This window comes from Schistocerca americana, chromosome 10 (assembly GCF_021461395.2).
Source record: "Schistocerca americana isolate TAMUIC-IGC-003095 chromosome 10, iqSchAmer2.1, whole genome shotgun sequence".
NCBI lineage: Eukaryota > Metazoa > Arthropoda > Insecta > Orthoptera > Acrididae > Schistocerca > Schistocerca americana.
In genome coordinates, this window is record NC_060128.1 from 26363381 (window position 1) to 26383655 (window position 20275).

Genomic DNA, 20275 nt, shown 5'->3' on the forward strand with positions numbered 1-20275 from the left:
GTCACATTAATGGTTCAAAACATAGACAGTAATAAAAGTCAGTCTTCTTGTACTTAAGTCAGCATTGTGCCTTTTCTGTTTAATTCCGATGCTATTGCTGTTTTGCATCGTCAATAAGAAAGTCCAAGGGATACAGTAAACATATGGTGAAGCATCGGAAACTAAAACTGGTCTCACAGGAAATGTTCAAACCATAGTCAGTAAGAAGAGTCAGTCTTCTTGTACTTAAGTCGGCATTGTGCCTATTCTACTTAATTCCGATGCCATTTCTGTGTTTCATCGTCAATAAGAAGGTCCAAGGGATACGGTAAGCCTGAAGTGAAGCATCGCAATCTATAACTAGTGTCCCAGGAATGGTTCAAAACATAGTCAGTAAGAAGAGTCAGTCTTCTTGTATTTGAGTCGGCATTGTGAGTTTTGTATTTAATTCCGATGCAATTTCTAAGTTTCATCGTCAATAAGAAGAATAGAGGTATACAGTAAACGTGAAGTGAAGCATCGGAATCTATTACTAGTGTCACAGGAATAGTAAAAAGCATTGACAGTAAGAAGAGTCTGTCCTCTTGTACTTAAGTCGGCATTGTGCCTTTTGTATTTAATTCCGATGCAATTTCTGTGTTTCATCGTCAATACGAAGGTCCAAGTGATACAGTAAACCTAAAGTGAAGCATCGCAATCTATAACTAGTGTCACAGGAATGGTTCAAAACATAGTCAGTAAGAAGAGTCAGTCTTCTTGTACTTAAGTCAGCATTGTGCATTTTCTATTTAATTCCGATGCAATTTCTGTGTTTTATCGTCAATAAGAAGGTCAGAGGGATACAGTAAACTTGAAGTGAAGCATCGGAATCTATAACTAGTGTCACAGGGATGGTTCAAAACGTAGACAGTAGAAAGAGTCAGTCTTCTTGTACTTAAGTCGGCATTGTGACTTTTGTATTTAATTCCGATGCAATTTCTGTGTTTCATCGTCAATCAGAGGGTCAGAGGGATACAATAAACCTGCAGTGAGGCATCAGAATCTATAACTAGTGCCACAGGAATGGTTCAAATCATAGACAGTAAGAAGAGACAGTCTACTTGTACTTAAGTAGGCATTGTGCCTTTTGTATTTAATTCCGATGCAATTTCTGTGTTTCATCGTCAACAAGAAGGTCCAAGGGATACAGCACACCTGAAGTGAAGAATCGGAATCTATAACTAGTGACACAGGAATGGTTCAAATCATAGACAGTAAGAAGAGTCAGTCTTCTTGTACTTAAGTCGGCATTGTGCCTTTTCGATTTAATTCCGATGCAATTTCTGTGTTTCATCATCAAGAAGAAGCTCAGAGGGATACAGTAAACCTGAAGTGAAGCATCGGAATGTATAACTAGTGTCACAGGAATGGTTAAAAACATAGACAGTCGGAAGAGTCATTCTTCTTGTACTTGAGTCGGCATTGTGCCTTTTGTATTTAATTCCGATGCAGTTTCTGTGTTTCATCGTCAATAAGAAGGTCAGAGGGATACAGTAAACCTGTAGTGAAGCATCGGAATCTATAACAAGTGTCACAGGAATGGTTCAAAAATAGACAGTAGGAAGAGTCAGTCTTCTTGTTCTTAAGTGGGCATTGTGCCTTTTGTATTTAATTCCGATGCAATTTCTGTGTTTCATCGTCAATAAGAAGGTCCAAGGGATACGGTAAGCCTGAAGTGAAGCATCGCAATCTATAACTAGTGTCCCAGGAATGGTTCAAAACATAGTCAGTAAGAAGAGTCAGTCTTCTTGTATTTGAGTCGGCATTGTGAGTTTTGTATTTAATTCCGATGCAATTTCTAAGTTTCATCGTCAATAAGAAGAATAGAGGTATACAGTAAACGTGAAGTGAAGCATCGGAATCTATTACTAGTGTCACAGGAATAGTAAAGAGCATTGACAGTAAGAAGAGTCTGTCCTCTTGTACTTAAGTCGGCATTGTGCCTTTTCTATTTAATTACGATGCAATTTCTGTGTTTTATCGTCAATAAGAAGGTCAGAGGGATACAGTAAACTTGAAGTGAAGCATCGGAATCTATAACTAGTGTCACAGGGATGGTTCAAAACGTAGACAGTAGGAAGAGTCAGTCTTCTTGTACTTAAGTCGGCATTGTGATTTTTGTATTTAATTCCGATGCAATTTCTGTGATTCATCGTCAATAAGAGGGTCAAAACGATACAGTAAACCTGAAGTGAGCCATCAGAATCTATAACTAGTGTCACAGGAATGGTTCAAAACATAGACAGTAGGAAGAGTCAGTGTTCTTGTAATTAAGTCGCCATTGTGCCTTTTGTTTTTAATTCCGATGCAACTTCTGTGTTTCATCGGCAATAAGAAGGTCCAAGGGACACAGTAAACCTGAAGTGAGGCATCGGAATCTATAACTAGTGTCACATTAATGGTTCAAAACATAGACAGTAATAAAAGTCAGTCTTCTTGTACTTAAGTCAGCATTGTGCCTTTTCTGTTTAATTCCGATGCTATTGCTGTTTTGCATCGTCAATAAGAAAGTCCAAGGGATACAGTAAACATATGGTGAAGCATCGGAAACTAAAACTGGTCTCACAGGAAATGTTCAAACCATAGTCAGTAAGAAGAGTCAGTCTTCCTGTACTTAAGTCGGCATTGTGCCTTTTCTACTTAATTCCGATGCCATTTCTGTGTTTCATCGTCAATAAGAAGGTCCAAGGGATACGGTAAGCCTGAAGTGAAGCATCGCAATCTATAACTAGTGTCCCAGGAATGGTTCAAAACATAGTCAGTAAGAAGAGTCAGTCTTCTTGTATTTGAGTCGGCATTGTGAGTTTTGTATTTAATTCCGATGCAATTTCTAAGTTTCATCGTCAATAAGAAGAATAGAGGTATACAGTAAACGTGAAGTGAAGCATCGGAATCTATTACTAGTGTCACAGGAATAGTAAAAAGCATTGACAGTAAGAAGAGTCTGTCCTCTTGTACTTAAGTCGGCATTGTGCCTTTTGTATTTAATTCCGATGCAATTTCTGTGTTTCATCGTCAATACGAAGGTCCAAGTGATACAGTAAACCTAAAGTGAAGCATCGCAATCTATAACTAGTGTCACAGGAATGGTTCAAAACATAGTCAGTAAGAAGAGTCAGTCTTCTTGTACTTAAGTCAGCATTGTGCATTTTCTATTTAATTCCGATGCAATTTCTGTGTTTTATCGTCAATAAGAAGGTCAGAGGGATACAGTAAACTTGAAGTGAAGCATCGGAATCTATAACTAGTGTCACAGGGATGGTTCAAAACGTAGACAGTAGAAAGAGTCAGTCTTCTTGTACTTAAGTCGGCATTGTGACTTTTGTATTTAATTCCGATGCAACTTCTGTGTTTCATCGTCAATCAGAGGGTCAGAGGGATACAATAAACCTGCAGTGAGGCATCAGAATCTATAACTAGTGCCACAGGAATGGTTCAAATCATAGACAGTAAGAAGAGTCAGTCTACTTGTACATAAGTAGGCATTGTGCCTTTTGTATTTAATTCCGATGCAATTTCTGTGTTTCATCGTCAACAAGAAGGTCCAAGGGATACAGCACACCTGAAGTGAAGAATCGGAATCTATAACTAGTGACACAGGAATGGTTCAAATCATAGACAGTAAGAAGAGTCAGTCTTCTTGTACTTAAGTCGGCATTGTGCCTTTTCGATTTAATTCCGATGCAATTTCTGTGTTTCATCATCAAGAAGAAGCTCAGAGGGATACAGTAAACCTGAAGTGAAGCATCGGAATCTATGACAAGTGTCACAGGAATGGTTCAAAAATAGACAGTAGGAAGAGTCAGTCTTCTTGTTCTTAAGGGGGCATTGTGCCTTTTGTATTCAATTCCGATGCAATTTCTGTGTTTCATCGTCAATAAGAAGGTCCAAGGGATACGGTAAGCCTGAAGTGAAGCATCGCAATCTATAACTAGAGTCCCAGGAATGGTTCAAAACATAGTCAGTAAGAAGAGTCAGTCTTCTTGTATTTGAGTCGGCATTGTGAGTTTTGTATTTAATTCCGATGCAATTTCTAAGTTTCATCGTCAATAAGAAGAATAGAGGTATACAGTAAACGTGAAGTGAAGCATCGGAATCTATTACTAGTGTCACAGGAATAGTAAAGAGCATTGACAGTAAGAAGAGTCTGTCCTCTTGTACTTAAGTCGGCATTGTGCCTTTTCTATTTAATTCCGATGCAATTTCTGTGTTTTATCGTCAATAAGAAGGTCAGAGGGATACAGTAAACCTGAAGTGAAGCATCGGAATGTATAACTAGTGTCACAGGAATGGTTAAAAACATAGACAGTCGGAAGAGTCATTCTTCTTGTACTTGAGTCGGCATTGTGCCTTTTGTATTTAATTCCGATGCAGTTTCTGTGTTTCATCGTCAATAAGAAGGTCAGAGGGATACAGTAAACCTGTAGTGAAGCATCGGAATCTATAACAAGTGTCACAGGAATGGTTCAAAAATAGACAGTAGGAAGAGTCAGTCTTCTTGTTCTTAAGTGGGCATTGTGCCTTTTGTATTTAATTCCGATGCAATTTCTGTGTTTCATCGTCAATAAGAAGGTCCAAGGGATACGGTAAGCCTGAAGTGAAGCATCGCAAGCTATAACTAGTGTCCCAGGAATGGTTCAAAACATAGTCAGTAAGAAGAGTCAGTCTTCTTGTATTTGAGTCGGCATTGTGATTTTTGTATTTAATTCCGATGCAATTTCTAAGTTTCATCGTCAATAAGAAGAATAGAGGTATACAGTAAACGTGAAGTGAAGCATCGGAATCTATTACTAGTGTCACAGGAATAGTAAAGAGCATTGACAGTAAGAAGAGTCTGTCCTCTTGTACTTAAGGCGGCATTGTGCCTTTTCTATTTAATTCCGATGCAATTTCTGTGTTTTATCGTCAATAAGAAGGTCAGAGGGATACAGTAAACTTGAAGTGAAGCATCGGAATCTATAACTAGTGTCACAGGGATGGTTCAAAACGTAGACAGTAGGAAGAGTCAGTCTTCTTGTACTTAAGTCGGCATTGTGATTTTTGTATTTAATTCCGATGCAATTTCTGTGATTCATCGTCAATAAGAGGGTCAAAACGATACAGTAAACCTGAAGTGAGGCATCAGAATCTATAACTAGTGTCACAGGAATGGTTCAAAACATAGACAGTAGGAAGAGTCAGTGTTCTTGTACTTAAGTCGCCATTGTGCCTTTTGTTTTTAATTCCGATGCAACTTCTGTGTTTCATCGGCAATAAGAAGGTCCAAGGGACACAGTAAACCTGAAGTGAGGCATCGGAATCTATAACTAGTGTCACATTAATGGTTCAAAACATAGACAGTAATAAAAGTCAGTCTTCTTGTACTTAAGTCAGCATTGTGCCTTTTCTGTTTAATTCCGATGCTATTGCTGTTTTGCATCGTCAATAAGAAAGTCCAAGGGATACAGTAAAAATATGGTGAAGCATCGGAAACTAAAACTGGTCTCACAGGAAATGTTCAAACCATAGTCAGTAAGAAGAGTCAGTCTTCTTGTACTTAAGTCGGCATAGTGCCTTTTCTACTTAATTCCGATGCCATTTCTGTGTTTCATCGTCAATAAGAAGGTCCAAGGGATACGGTAAGCCTGAAGTGAAGCATCGCAATCTATAACTAGTGTCCCAGGAATGGTTCAAAACATAGTCAGTAAGAAGAGTCAGTCTTCTTGTATTTGAGTCGGCATTGTGAGTTTTGTATTTAATTCCGATGCAATTTCTAAGTTTCATCGTCAATAAGAAGAATAGAGGTATACAGTAAACGTGAAGTGAAGCATCGGAATCTATTACTAGTGTCACAGGAATAGTAAAAAGCATTGACAGTAAGAAGAGTCTGTCCTCTTGTACTTAAGTCGGCATTGTGCCTTCTGTATTTAATTCCGATGCAATTTCTGTGTTTCATCGTCAATACGAAGGTCCAAGTGATACAGTAAACCTAAAGTGAAGCATCGCAATCTATAACTAGTGTCACAGGAATGGTTCAAAACATAGTCAGTAAGAAGAGTCAGTCTTCTTGTACTTAAGTCAGCATTGTGCATTTTCTATTTAATTCCGATGCAATTTCTGTGTTTTATCGTCAATAAGAAGGTCAGAGGGATACAGTAAACTTGAAGTGAAGCATCGGAATCTATAACTAGTGTCACAGGGATGGTTCAAAACGTAGACAGTAGAAAGAGTCAGTCTTCTTGTACTTAAGTCGGCATTGTGACTTTTGTATTTAATTCCGATGCAATTTCTGTGTTTCATCGTCAATCAGAGGGTCAGAGGGATACAATAAACCTGCAGTGAGGCATCAGAATCTATAACTAGTGCCACAGGAATGGTTCAAATCATAGACAGTAAGAAGAGTCAGTCTACTTGTACTTAAGTAGGCATTGTGCCTTTTGTATTTAATTCCGATGCAATTTCTGTGTTTCATCGTCAACAAGAAGGTCCAAGGGATACAGCACACCTGAAGTGAAGAATCGGAATCTATAACTAGTGGCACAGGAATGGTTCAAATCATAGACAGTAAGAAGAGTCAGTCTTCTTGTACTTAAGTCGGCATTGTGCCTTTTCGATTTAATTCCGATGCAATTTCTGTGTTTCATCATCAAGAAGAAGCTCAGAGGGATACAGTAAACCTGAAGTGAAGCAGCGGAATGTATAACTAGTGTCACAGAAATGGTTAAAAACATAGACAGTCGGAAGAGTCATTCTTCTTGTACTTGAGTCGGCATTGTGCCTTTTGTATTTAATTCCGATGCAGTTTCTGTGTTTCATCGTCAATAAGAAGGTCAGAGGGATACAGTAAACCTGTAGTGAAGCATCGGAATCTGTAACAAGTGTCACAGGAATGGTTCAAAAATTGACAGTAGGAAGAGTCAGTCTTCTTGTTCTTAAGTGGGCATTGTGCCTTTTGTATTCAATTCCGATGCAATTTCTGTGTTTCATCGTCAATAAGAAGGTCCAAGGGATACGGTAAGCCTGAAGTGAAGCATCGCAATCTATAACTAGAGTCCCAGGAATGGTTCAAAACATAGTCAGTAAGAAGAGTCAGTCTTCTTGTATTTGAGTCGGCATTGTGAGTTTTGTATTTAATTCCGATGCAATTTCTAAGTTTCATCGTCAATAAGAAGAATAGAGGTATACAGTAAACGTGAAGTGAAGCATCGGAATCTATTACTAGTGTCACAGGAATAGTAAAGAGCATTGACAGTAAGAAGAGTCTGTCCTCTTGTACTTAAGTCGGCATTGTGCCTTTTCTATTTAATTCCGATGCAATTTCTGTGTTTTATCGTCAATAAGAAGGTCAGAGGGATACAGTAAACCTGAAGTGAAGCATCGGAATGTATAACTAGTGTCACAGGAATGGTTAAAAACATAGACAGTCGGAAGAGTCATTCTTCTTGTACTTGAGTCGGCATTGTGCCTTTTGTATTTAATTCCGATGCAGTTTCTGTGTTTCATCGTCAATAAGAAGGTCAGAGGGATACAGTAAACCTGTAGTGAAGCATCGGAATCTATAACAAGTGTCACAGGAATGGTTCAAAAATAGACAGTAGGAAGAGTCAGTCTTCTTGTTCTTAAGTGGGCATTGTGCCTTTTGTATTTAATTCCGATGCAATTTCTGTGTTTCATCGTCAATAAGAAGGTCCAAGGGATACGGTAAGCCTGAAGTGAAGCATCGCAATCTATAACTAGTGTCCCAGGAATGGTTCAAAACATAGTCAGTAAGAAGAGTCAGTCTTCTTGTATTTGAGTCGGCATTGTGAGTTTTGTATTTAATTCCGATGCAATTTCTAAGTTTCATCGTCAATAAGAAGAATAGAGGTATACAGTAAACGTGAAGTGAAGCATCGGAATCTATTACTAGTGTCACAGGAATAGTAAAGAGCATTGACAGTAAGAAGAGTCTGTCCTCTTGTACTTAAGTCGGCATTGTGCCTTTTCTATTTAATTCCGATGCAATTTCTGTGTTTTATCGTCAATAAGAAGGTCAGAGGGATACAGTAAACTTGAAGTGAAGCATCGGAATCTATAACTAGTGTCACAGGGATGGTTCAAAACGTAGACAATAGGAAGAGTCAGTCTTCTTGTACTTAAGTCGGCATTGTGATTTTTGTATTTAATTCCGATGCAATTTCTGTGATTCATCGTCAATAAGAGGGTCAAAACGATACAGTAAACCTGAAGTGAGGCATCAGAATCTATAACTAGTGTCACTGGAATGGTTCAAAACATAGACAGTAGGAAGAGTCAGTGTTCTTGTACTTAAGTCGCCATTGTGCCTTTTGTTTTTAATTCCGATGCAACTTCTGTGTTTCATCGGCAATAAGAAGGTCCAAGGGACACAGTAAACCTGAAGTGAGGCATCGGAATCTATAACTAGTGTCACATTAATGGTTCAAAACATAGACAGTAATAAAAGTCAGTCTTCTTGTACTTAAGTCAGCATTGTGCCTTTTCTGTTTAATTCCGATGCTATTGCTGTTTTGCATCGTCAATAAGAAAGTCCAAGGGATACAGTAAACATATGGTGAAGCATCGGAAACTAAAACTGGTCTCACAGGAAATGTTCAAACCATAGTCAGTAAGAAGAGTCAGTCTTCTTGTACTTAAGTCGGCATTGTGCCTTTTCTACTTAATTCCGATGCCATTTCTGTGTTTCATCGTCAATAAGAAGGTCCAAGGGATACGGTAAGCCTGAAGTGAAGCATCGCAATCTATAACTAGTGTCCCAGGAATGGTTCAAAACATAGTCAGTAAGAAGAGTCAGTCTTCTTGTATTTGAGTCGGCATTGTGAGTTTTGTATTTAATTCCGATGCAATTTCTAAGTTTCATCGTCAATAAGAAGAATAGAGGTATACAGTAAACGTGAAGTGAAGCATCGGAATCTATTACTAGTGTCACAGGAATAGTAAAAAGCATTGACAGTAAGAAGAGTCTGTCCTCTTGTACTTAGGTCGGCATTGTGCCTTTTGTATTTAATTCCGATGCAATTTCTGTGTTTCATCGTCAATACGAAGGTCCAAGTGATACAGTAAACCTAAAGTGAAGCATCGCAATCTATAACTAGTGTCACAGGAATGGTTCAAAACATAGTCAGTAAGAAGAGTCAGTCTTCTTGTACTTAAGTCAGCATTGTGCATTTTCTATTTAATTCCGATGCAATTTCTGTGTTTTATCGTCAATAAGAAGGTCAGAGGGATACAGTAAACTTGAAGTGAAGCATCGGAATCTATAACTAGTGTCACAGGGATGGTTCAAAACGTAGACAGTAGAAAGAGTCAGTCTTCTTGTACTTAAGTCGGCATTGTGACTTTTGTATTTAATTCCGATGCAATTTCTGTGTTTCATCGTCAATCAGAGGGTCAGAGGGATACAATAAACCTGCAGTGAGGCATCAGAATCTATAACTAGTGCCACAGGAATGGTTCAAATCATAGACAGTAAGAAGAGACAGTCTACTTGTACTTAAGTAGGCATTGTGCCTTTTGTATTTAATTCCGATGCAATTTCTGTGTTTCATCGTCAACAAGAAGGTCCAAGGGATACAGCACACCTGAAGTGAAGAATCGGAATCTATAACTAGTGACACAGGAATGGTTCAAATCATAGACAGTAAGAAGAGTCAGTCTTCTTGTACTTAAGTCGGCATTGTGCCTTTTCGATTTAATTCCGATGCAATTTCTGTGTTTCATCATCAAGAAGAAGCTCAGAGGGATACAGTAAACCTGAAGTGAAGCATCGGAATGTATAACTAGTGTCACAGGAATGGTTAAGAACATAGACAGTCGGAAGAGTCATTCTTCTTGTACTTGAGTCGGCATTGTGCCTTTTGTATTTAATTCCGATGCAGTTTCTGTGTTTCATCGTCAATAAGAAGGTCAGAGGGATACAGTAAACCTGTAGTGAAGCATCGGAATCTATAACAAGTGTCACAGGAATGGTTCAAAAATAGACAGTAGGAAGAGTCAGTCTTCTTGTTCTTAAGTGGGCATTGTGCCTTTTGTATTTAATTCCGATGCAATTTCTGTGTTTCATCGTCAATAAGAAGGTCCAAGGGATACGGTAAGCCTGAAGTGAAGCATCGCAATCTATAACTAGTGTCCCAGGAATGGTTCAAAACATAGTCAGTAAGAAGAGTCAGTCTTCTTGTATTTGAGTCGGCATTGTGAGTTTTGTATTTAATTCCGATGCAATTTCTAAGTTTCATCGTCAATAAGAAGAATAGAGGTATACAGTAAACGTGAAGTGAAGCATCGGAATCTATTACTAGTGTCACAGGAATAGTAAAGAGCATTGACAGTAAGAAGAGTCTGTCCTCTTGTACTTAAGTCGGCATTGTGCCTTTTCTATTTAATTACGATGCAATTTCTGTGTTTTATCGTCAATAAGAAGGTCAGAGGGATACAGTAAACTTGAAGTGAAGCATCGGAATCTATAACTAGTGTCACAGGGATGGTTCAAAACGTAGACAGTAGGAAGAGTCAGTCTTCTTGTACTTAAGTCGGCATCGTGATTTTTGTATTTAATTCCGATGCAATTTCTGTGATTCATCGTCAATAAGAGGGTCAAAACGATACAGTAAACCTGAAGTGAGCCATCAGAATCTATAACTAGTGTCACAGGAATGGTTCAAAACATAGACAGTAGGAAGAGTCAGTGTTCTTGTAATTAAGTCGCCATTGTGCCTTTTGTTTTTAATTCCGATGCAACTTCTGTGTTTCATCGGCAATAAGAAGGTCCAAGGGACACAGTAAACCTGAAGTGAGGCATCGGAATCTATAACTAGTGTCACATTAATGGTTCAAAACATAGACAGTAATAAAAGTCAGTCTTCTTGTACTTAAGTCAGCATTGTGCCTTTTCTGTTTAATTCCGATGCTATTGCTGTTTTGCATCGTCAATAAGAAAGTCCAAGGGATACAGTAAACATATGGTGAAGCATCGGAAACTAAAACTGGTCTCACAGGAAATGTTCAAACCATAGTCAGTAAGAAGAGTCAGTCTTCTTGTACTTAAGTCGGCATTGTGCCTTTTCTACTTAATTCCGATGCCATTTCTGTGTTTCATCGTCAATAAGAAGGTCCAAGGGATACGGTAAGCCTGAAGTGAAGCATCGCAATCTATAACTAGTGTCCCAGGAATGGTTCAAAACATAGTCAGTAAGAAGAGTCAGTCTTCTTGTATTTGAGTCGGCATTGTGAGTTTTGTATTTAATTCCGATGCAATTTCTAAGTTTCATCGTCAATAAGAAGAATAGAGGTATACAGTAAACGTGAAGTGAAGCATCGGAATCTATTACTAGTGTCACAGGAATAGTAAAAAGCATTGACAGTAAGAAGAGTCTGTCCTCTTGTACTTAAGTCGGCATTGTGCCTTTTGTATTTAATTCCGATGCAATTTCTGTGTTTCATCGTCAATACGAAGGTCCAAGTGATACAGTAAACCTAAAGTGAAGCATCGCAATCTATAACTAGTGTCACAGGAATGGTTCAAAACATAGTCAGTAAGAAGAGTCAGTCTTCTTGTACTTAAGTCAGCATTGTGCATTTTCTATTTAATTCCGATGCAATTTCTGTGTTTTATCGTCAATAAGAAGGTCAGAGGGATACAGTAAACTTGAAGTGAAGCATCGGAATCTATAACTAGTGTCACAGGGATGGTTCAAAACGTAGACAGTAGAAAGAGTCAGTCTTCTTGTACTTAAGTCGGCATTGTGACTTTTGTATTTAATTCCGATGCAATTTCTGTGTTTCATCGTCAATCAGAGGGTCAGAGGGATACAATAAACCTGCAGTGAGGCATCAGAATCTATAACTAGTGCCACAGGAATGGTTCAAATCATAGACAGTAAGAAGAGTCAGTCTACTTGTACTTAAGTAGGCATTGTGCCTTTTGTATTTAATTCCGATGCAATTTCTGTGTTTCATCGTCAACAAGAAGGTCCAAGGGATACAGCACACCTGAAGTGAAGAATCGGAATCTATAACTAGTGACACAGGAATGGTTCAAATCATAGACAGTAAGAAGAGTCAGTCTTCTTGTACTTAAGTCGGCATTGTGCCTTTTCGATTTAATTCCGATGCAATTTCTGTGTTTCATCATCAAGAAGAAGCTCAGAGGGATACAGTAAACCTGAAGTGAAGCATCGGAATCTATAACAAGTGTCACAGGAATGGTTCAAAAATAGACAGTAGGAAGAGTCAGTCTTCTTGTTCTTAAGGGGGCATTGTGCCTTTTGTATTCAATTCCGATGCAATTTCTGTGTTTCATCGTCAATAAGAAGGTCCAAGGGATACGGTAAGCCTGAAGTGAAGCATCGCAATCTATAACTAGAGTCCCAGGAATGGTTCAAAACATAGTCAGTAAGAAGAGTCAGTCTTCTTGTATTTGAGTCGGCATTGTGAGTTTTGTATTTAATTCCGATGCAATTTCTAAGTTTCATCGTCAATAAGAAGAATAGAGGTATACAGTAAACGTGAAGTGAAGCATCGGAATCTATTACTAGTGTCACAGGAATAGTAAAGAGCATTGACAGTAAGAAGAGTCTGTCCTCTTGTACTTAAGTCGGCATTGTGCCTTTTCTATTTAATTCCGATGCAATTTCTGTGTTTTATCGTCAATAAGAAGGTCAGAGGGATACAGTAAACCTGAAGTGAAGCATCGGAATCTATAACTAGTGTCACATTAATGGTTCAAAACATAGACAGTAATAAAAGTCAGTCTTCTTGTACTTAAGTCGGCATAGTGCCTTTTCTACTTAATTGCGATGCCATTTCTGTGTTTCATCGTCAATAAGAAGGTCCAAGGGATACGGTAAGCCTGAAGTGAAGCATCGCAATCTATAACTAGTGTCCCAGGAATGGTTCAAAACATAGTCAGTAAGAAGAGTCAGTCTTCTTGTATTTGAGTCGGCATTGTGAGTTTTGTATTTAATTCCGATGCAATTTCTAAGTTTCATCGTCAATAAGAAGAATAGAGGTATACAGTAAACGTGAAGTGAAGCATCGGAATCTATTACTAGTGTCACAGGAATAGTAAAAAGCATTGACAGTAAGAAGAGTCTGTCCTCTTGTACTTAAGTCGGCATTGTGCCTTTTGTATTTAATTCCGATGCAATTTCTGTGTTTCATCGTCAATACGAAGGTCCAAGTGATACAGTAAACCTAAAGTGAAGCATCGCAATCTATAACTAGTGTCACAGGAATGGTTCAAAACATAGTCAGTAAGAAGAGTCAGTCTTCTTGTACTTAAGTCAGCATTGTGCATTTTCTATTTAATTCCGATGCAATTTCTGTGTTTTATCGTCAATAAGAAGGTCAGAGGGATACAGTAAACTTGAAGTGAAGCATCGGAATCTATAACTAGTGTCACAGGGATGGTTCAAAACGTAGACAGTAGAAAGAGTCAGTCTTCTTGTACTTAAGTCGGCATTGTGACTTTTGTATTTAATTCCGATGCAATTTCTGTGTTTCATCGTCAATCAGAGGGTCAGAGGGATACAATAAACCTGCAGTGAGGCATCAGAATCTATAACTAGTGCCACAGGAATGGTTCAAATCATAGACAGTAAGAAGAGTCAGTCTACTTGTACTTAAGTAGGCATTGTGCCTTTTGTATTTAATTCCGATGCAATTTCTGTGTTTCATCGTCAACAGGAAGGTCCAAGGGATACAGCACACCTGAAGTGAAGAATCGGAATCTATAACTAGTGACACAGGAATGGTTCAAATCATAGACAGTAAGAAGAGTCAGTCTTCTTGTACTTGAGTCGGCATTGTGCCTTTTGTATTTAATTCCGATTCAGTTTCTGTGTTTCATCGTCAATAAGAAGGTCAGAGGGATACAGTAAACCTGTAGTGAAGCATCGGAATCTATAACAAGTGTCACAGGAATGGTTCAAAAATAGACAGTAGGAAGAGTCAGTCTTCTTGTTCTTAAGTGGGCACTGTGCCTTTTGTATTTAATTCCGATGCAATTTCTGTGTTTCATCGTCAATAAGAAGGTCCAAGGGATACGGTAAGCCTGAAGTGAAGCATCGCAATCTATAACTAGTGTCCCAGGAATGGTTCAAAACATAGTCAGTAAGAAGAGTCAGTCTTCTTGTATTTGAGTCGGCATTGTGAGTTTTGTATTTAATTCCGATGCAATTTCTAAGTTTCATCGTCAATAAGAAGAATAGAGGTATACAGTAAACGTGAAGTGAAGCATCGGAATCTATTACTAGTGTCACAGGAATAGTAAAGAGCATTGACAGTAAGAAGAGTCTGTCCTCTTGTACTTAAGTCGGCATTGTGCCTTTTCTATTTAATTCCGATGCAATTTCTGTGTTTTATCGTCAATAAGAAGGTCAGAGGGATACAGTAAACTTGAAGTGAAGCATCGGAATCTATAACTAGTGTCACAGGGATGGTTGAAAACGTAGACAGTAGGAAGAGTCAGTCTTCTTGTACTTAAGTCGGCATTGTGATTTTTGTATTTAATTCCGATGCAATTTCTGTGATTCATCGTCAATAAGAGGGTCAAAACGATACAGTAAACCTGAAGTGAGGCATCAGAATCTATAACTAGTGTCACAGGAATGGTTCAAAACATAGACAGTAGGAAGAGTCAGTGTTCTTGTACTTAAGTCGCCATTGTGCCTTTTGTTTTTAATTCCGATGCAACTTCTGTGTTTCATCGGCAATAAGAAGGTCCAAGGGACACAGTAAACCTGAAGTGAGGCATCGGAATCTATAACTAGTGCCACATTAATGGTTCAAAACATAGACAGTAATAAAAGTCAGTCTTCTTGTACTTAAGTCAGCATTGTGCCTTTTCTGTTTAATTCCGATGCTATTGCTGTTTTGCATCGTCAATAAGAAAGTCCAAGGGATACAGTAAACATATGGTGAAGCATCGGAAACTAAAACTGGTCTCACAGGAAATGTTCAAACCATAGTCAGTAAGAAGAGTCAGTCTTCTTGTACTTAAGTCGGCATTGTGCCTTTTCTACTTAATTCCGATGCCATTTCTGTGTTTCATCGTCAATAAGAAGGTCCAAGGGATACGGTAAGCCTGAAGTGAAGCATCGCAATCTATAACTAGTGTCCCAGGAATGGTTCAAAACATAGTCAGTAAGAAGAGTCAGTCTTCTTGTATTTGAGTCGGCATTGTGAGTTTTGTATTTAATTCCGATGCAATTTCTAAGTTTCATCGTCAATAAGAAGAATAGAGGTATACAGTAAACGTGAAGTGAAGCATCGGAATCTATTACTAGTGTCACAGGAATAGTAAAAAGCATTGACAGTAAGAAGAGTCTGTCCTCTTGTACTTAAGTCGGCATTGTGCCTTTTGTATTTAATTCCGATGCAATTTCTGTGTTTCATCGTCAATACGAAGGTCCAAGTGATACAGTAAACCTAAAGTGAAGCATCGCAATCTATAACTAGTGTCACAGGAATGGTTCAAAACATAGTCAGTAAGAAGAGTCAGTCTTCTTGTACTTAAGTCAGCATTGTGCATTTTCTATTTAATTCCGATGCAATTTCTGTGTTTTATCGTCAATAAGAAGGTCAGAGGGATACAGTAAACTTGAAGTGAAGCATCGGAATCTATAACTAGTGTCACAGGGATGGTTCAAAACGTAGACAGTAGAAAGAGTCAGTCTTCTTGTACTTAAGTCGGCATTGTGACTTTTGTATTTAATTCCGATGCAATTTCTGTGTTTCATCGTCAATCAGAGGGTCAGAGGGATACAATAAACCTGCAGTGAGGCATCAGAATCTATAACTAGTGCCACAGGAATGGTTCAAATCATAGACAGTAAGAAGAGTCAGTCTACTTGTACTTAAGTAGGCATTGTGCCTTTTGTATTTAATTCCGATGCAATTTCTGTGTTTCATCGTCAACAAGAAGGTCCAAGGGATACAGCACACCTGAAGTGAAGAATCGGAATCTATAACTAGTGACACAGGAATGGTTCAAATCATAGACAGTAAGAAGAGTCAGTCTTCTTGTACTTAAGTCGGCATTGTGCCTTTTCGATTTAATTCCGATGCAATTTCTGTGTTTCATCATCAAGAAGAAGCTCAGAGGGATACAGTAAACCTGAAGTGAAGCATCGGAATGTATAACTAGTGTCACAGGAATGGTTAAAAACATAGACAGTCGGAAGAGTCATTCTTCTTGTACTTGAGTCGGCATTGTGCCTTTTGTATTTAATTCCGATGCAGTTTCTGTGTTTCATCGTCAATAAGAAGGTCAGAGGGATACAGTAAACCTGTAGTGAAGCATCGGAATCTATAACAAGTGTCACAGGAATGGTTCAAAAATAGACAGTAGGAAGAGTCAGTCTTCTTGTTCTTAAGTGGGCATTGTGCCTTTTGTATTTAATTCCGATGCAATTTCTGTGTTTCATCGTCAATAAGAAGGTCCAAGGGATACGGTAAGCCTGAAGTGAAGCATCGCAATCTATAACTAGTGTCCCAGGAATGGTTCAAAACATAGTCAGTAAGAAGAGTCAGTCTTCTTGTATTTGAGTCGGCATTGAGAGTTTTGTATTTAATTCCGATGCAATTTCTAAGTTTCATCGTCAATAAGAAGAATAGAGGTATACAGTAAACGTGAAGTGAAGCATCGGAATCTATTACTAGTGTCACAGGAATAGTAAAGAGCATTGACAGTAAGAAGAGTCTGTCCTCTTGTACTTAAGTCGGCATTGTGCCTTTTCTATTTAATTACGATGCAATTTCTGTGTTTTATCGTCAATAAGAAGGTCAGAGGGATACAGTAAACTTGAAGTGAAGCATCGGAATCTATAACTAGTGTCACAGGGATGGTTCAAAACGTAGACAGTAGGAAGAGTCAGTCTTCTTGTACTTAAGTCGGCATTGTGATTTTTGTATTTAATTCCGATGCAATTTCTGTGATTCATCGTCAATAAGAGGGTCAGAGCGATACAGTAAACCTGAAGTGAGGCATCAGAATCTATAACTAGTGTCACAGGAATGGTTCAAAACATAGACAGTAGGAAGAGTCAGTGTTCTTGTACTTAAGTCGCCATTGTGCCTTTTGTTTTTAATTCCGATGCAACTTCTGTGTTTCATCGGCAATAAGAAGGTCCAAGGGACACAGTAAACCTGAAGTGAGGCATCGGAATCTATAACTAGTGTCACATTAATGGTTCAAAACATAGACAGTAATAAAAGTCAGTCTTCTTGTACTTAAGTCAGCATTGTGCCTTTTCTGTTTAATTCCGATGCTATTGCTGTTTTGCATCGTCAATAAGAAAGTCCAAGGGATACAGTAAACATATGGTGAAGCATCGGAAACTAAAACTGGTCTCACAGGAAATGTTCAAACCATAGTCAGTAAGAAGAGTCAGTCTTCTTGTACTTAAGTCGGCATTGTGCCTTTTGTATTTAATTCCGATGCAATTTCTGTGTTTCATCGTCAATACGAAGGTCCAAGTGATACAGTAAACCTAAAGTGAAGCATCGCAATCTATAACTAGTGTCACAGGAATGGTTCAAAACATAGTCAGTAAGAAGAGTCAGTCTTCTTGTACTTAAGTCAGCATTGTGCCTTTTCTATTTAATTCCGATGCAATTTCTGTGTTTTATCGTCAATAAGAAGGTCAGAGGGATACAGTAAACTTGAAGTGAAGCATCGGAATCTATAACTAGTGTCACAGGGATGGTTCAAAACGTAGACAGTAGAAAGAGTCAGTCTTCTTGTACTTAAGTCGGCATTGTGATTTTTGTATTTAATTCCGATGCAATTTCTGTGATTCATCGTCAATAAGAGGGTCAGAGCGATACAGTAAACCTGAAGTGAGGCATCAGAATCTATAACTAGTGTCACAGGAATGGTTCAAAACATAGACAGTAGGAAGAGTCAGTCTTCTTGTACTTAAGTCGCCATTGTGCCTTTTGTTTTTAATTCCGATGCAACTTCTGTGTTTCATCGGCAATAAGAAGGTCCAAGGGACACAGTAAACCTGAAGTGAGGCATCGGAATCTATAACTAGTGTCACAGGAATGGTTCAAAACATAGACAGTAATAATAGTCAGACTTCTTGTACTTAAGTCAGCATTGTGCTTTTCTGTTTAATTCCGATGCTATTGCTGTTTTGCATCGTCAATAAGAAAGTCCAAGGGATACAGTAAACATATGGTGAAGCATCGGAAACTAAAACTGGTCTCACAGGAAATGTTCAAACCATAGTCAGTAAGAAGAGTCAGTCTTCTTGTACTTAAGTCGGCATTGTGCCTTTTCTATTTAATTCCGATGCCATTTCTGTGTTTCGTCGTCAATAAGAAGGTCGAAGGGATACAGTAAACCAGAAGTGAAGCATCGGAATCTAGAACTGGTCTCATAGGAAAGGCTCAAAACATAGAGAGTAAGAAGGGCCAGTCATCTTGTATTTGAGTCGGCATTGTGAATTTTGTATTTAATTCCGATGCAATTTCTAAGTTTCGTCGTCAATAAGAAGAACAGAGGTATACAGTAAACCTGAAGTTAAGCATCGGGATCTATAACTAGTGTCACAGGAATGGTTAAAAACATTGACATTAAGAAGAGTCAGTCTTCTTGTACTTAAGTCACCATTGTGCTTTTTGTATGTAATTCCGATGCAATTTCTGTGTTTCATCGTCAATAAGAGGGTCAGAAGGATACAGTGAACCTGAAGTGAGGAATCTGAATCTATAACCTGTCTCACAGGAATGGTTCAAAACATAGACAGTAAGAAGAGTCAGTCTTCTTGTACGTATGTCAGCATTGTGCCTTTTCTATTTAATTCCGATGCAATTTCTATGTTTCATCGTCAATAAGAAGGTCAGAGGGATACAGTAAACCTGAAGTGAAGCATCAGAATCTATAACTAGTGTCACAGGAATGGTTCAAAACATAGACAGTAGGAAGAGTCAGTCTTCTTGTACTTAAGTCGGCATTGTGCCATTTGTATTTAATTCCGATGCAACTTCTGTGTTTCATCGTCAACAAGAAGGTCCAAGGGATACAGTAAACCTGAAGTGAGGCATCGGAATTTATAACTAGTGTCACAGGAATGGTTCAAAACATAGACAGTAAGAAGAGTCAGTCTTCTTGTACTTAAGTCTGCATGGTGCCTTTTGTATTTAATTCCGATGCAATTTCTGTGTTTCATCGTCAGTAAGATGTTCCAAGGGATACAGTAAACGTATGGTGAAGCATCAGAATCTAAAACTGGTCTCACAGGAAATGTTCAAAACATAGTCAGTAAGAAGAATCAGTCGTCTTGTACTTAAGTCGGCATTGTGCCTTTTCTATTTAATTGCGATGCAATTTCTGTGTTTCGTCGTCAATAAGAAGGTCCAAGGGAAACAGTGAACCTGAAGTGAAGCATCGGAATTTAATACGGGTCTCACAGGAAAGGTTCATAGCATAGAGAGTAAGAAGAGCCAGTCATCTTGTATTTGAGTCGGCATTGTGCCTTTTGTATTTAATTCCGATACAACTTCTAAGTTTCATCGTCAATAGGAAGGTCAGAGGGATACAGAAAAACTGAAGTGAAGCATCAGAATCTATAACTAGTGTCACAGGAATGGTTAAAAACATTGACTGTAAAAAGAGTCAGTCTTCTTCTACTTAAGTCGGCATTGTGCCTTTTGTATTTAATTCCGATGCAATTTCTGTGTTTCATCGTTAATAAGAAGATCCAAGTGATAGAGTAAACCTAAAGTGAAGCATCGGAATCTATAACTAGTGTCACAGGAATGGTTCAAAACATAGTCAATAAGAAGAGTCAGTCTTCTTGTACTTAAGTCAGCATTGTGCCTTTTCTATATAATTCCGATGCAATTTCTGTGTTTTATCGTCAATAAGAAGGTCAGAAGGATACAGTAAACCTGAAGTGAAGCATCGGAATCTATAACTAGTGTCACAGGGATGGTTCAAAACGTAGACAGTAGGAAGAGTCAGTATTCTTGTACTTAAGTCGGCATTGTGCCTTTTGTATTTAATTCCGATGCAATTTCTGTGTTTCATCGTCAATGAGAGGGTCAGAGGGGTACAATAACCCTGCAGTGAGGCATCAGAATCTATAACTAGTGTCACAGGAATGGTTCAAATCATAGACAGTAAGAAGAGTCAGTCTACTTGTACTTAAGTAGGCATTGTGCCTTTTGTATTTAATTCCGATGCAATTTCTGTGTTTCATCGTCAATAAGAAGGTCCAAGGGATACAGCACACCTGAAGTGAAGAATCGGAAT